Source organism: Rhagoletis pomonella, unplaced genomic scaffold, assembly GCF_013731165.1.
Source record: "Rhagoletis pomonella isolate Grant_MI unplaced genomic scaffold, Rhpom_1.0 Rhpom_scaffold_00002, whole genome shotgun sequence".
NCBI lineage: Eukaryota > Metazoa > Arthropoda > Insecta > Diptera > Tephritidae > Rhagoletis > Rhagoletis pomonella.
In genome coordinates, this window is record NW_023458556.1 from 32,806,511 (window position 1) to 32,807,831 (window position 1,321).

Below are 1,321 nucleotides of genomic sequence, written 5' to 3' on the forward strand. Positions count from 1 at the left end.
GTTGCTGGGGTAACCAACAACGGATGCTTGAAATCGCCGACGAGCTTTAGGTCTGGCCATCGATAAAAAAAGTGGTCAATTCAATCGTCCATATTCTCATCGGGGTAGTTTTCGCGGTGCGAACTCGGTGGTATTCGCCATCGTATTTGCAACGATGCAATAGCACAATGTCCTCTGATGACGCCGGTAAGAACTCTTACTGCATATATGCTGAGTTTAGTGCACATCGCCTTAGTGGAAGTCTTACTAACTTTCTTATAGCATAAACATAAACATCAGCTTGGAAGACGCTACAGTTGTTTGACAGAGGAAAAGACAACCCGATCTGCAGGTGCGCCTAATAGACTCAAGCGTAGAGCATCTCCTGTGAAACTGACCAGCACTGGGTAGAACCAGAATTAGGTTTATAGGCTAACCTTTCTTTTGTGGTTTAAACAAACTTGCTTGGCGATTTCAGTTCCGTGGCGAAACGTCTTGTAAAGAGAATAACTGAATTAAAAGAAAAGCGAAAGGAAATCTGGACACAAAACGAAATTGACTTTTTATTAAATTTTATTTTGTTAGTACAGAACGTTCGATCTAGTGAAATTGTCTTAACAAGAAACTTAAAATTCAAAGACCAGTTATTACTGCTTAGTATTTTGAAAGGGGAAAGGGGAAATGAAGCAGATACACCTGCGTAAAATCGTTCTAGTTTTACTTTTATATCCTATGAGCTGACGCTTGCCTTCCGAAATGAAACCACCATCTTCTTTTCTTAAATGTCCAAAGCTAAAAAGCAAACAAATTTTACCAAAAATGGCTGATGCCACGGCCACTATTGGTGCTTTAAAGACGAAATAAAAAAGTAAAATCAAAAAACCTCGAGAAAATTAATGACTATTTTCATTGCCGAGTTTAAATTTTCTTAATGTTTACAAATAAAAAGAAAGAAACGCAGACATAAAACCACATTGGTTGCAGGTGCGCCATGTGCAACAATTACGTGAGTAATCATATCGAATTGTGTAGTGAATAGCATCTACCGTCGAACAGAATAACCTTTGGGATTGTTACAAACTCGTATCGATTAAAAACAAGAAAGCGGCGGGTTGTATTAGACAGACGCACAGAAAATGCGTAACATAAACAAGCATGTATGTAGAAAAAAAAAATTAAATGGTTCCTTCTAAAAAAGGGAAATACATAAGTACCAAGTACATACATACTTACATGTGTTAATACATTACAGGTACGTGAGAAGGTATGTATTCTGATAGTGATTTTACAATGGTATGTGGTGTGCGTAGGCGTGGTTTGATATGGAAAATTTAACAAAAAA

At 37.5% G+C, this 1,321-nt stretch overlaps 1 protein-coding gene across 1 annotated transcript in view; it reads right to left on the reverse strand.

Annotated features, from left to right (window-relative positions):
* LOC118752990 (ETV5-related protein Ets96B-like) overlaps positions 1–1,321 on the reverse strand; it is a 3,777-nt gene that overhangs the window by 1,199 nt on the left and 1,257 nt on the right. The window lies entirely within an intron of this gene.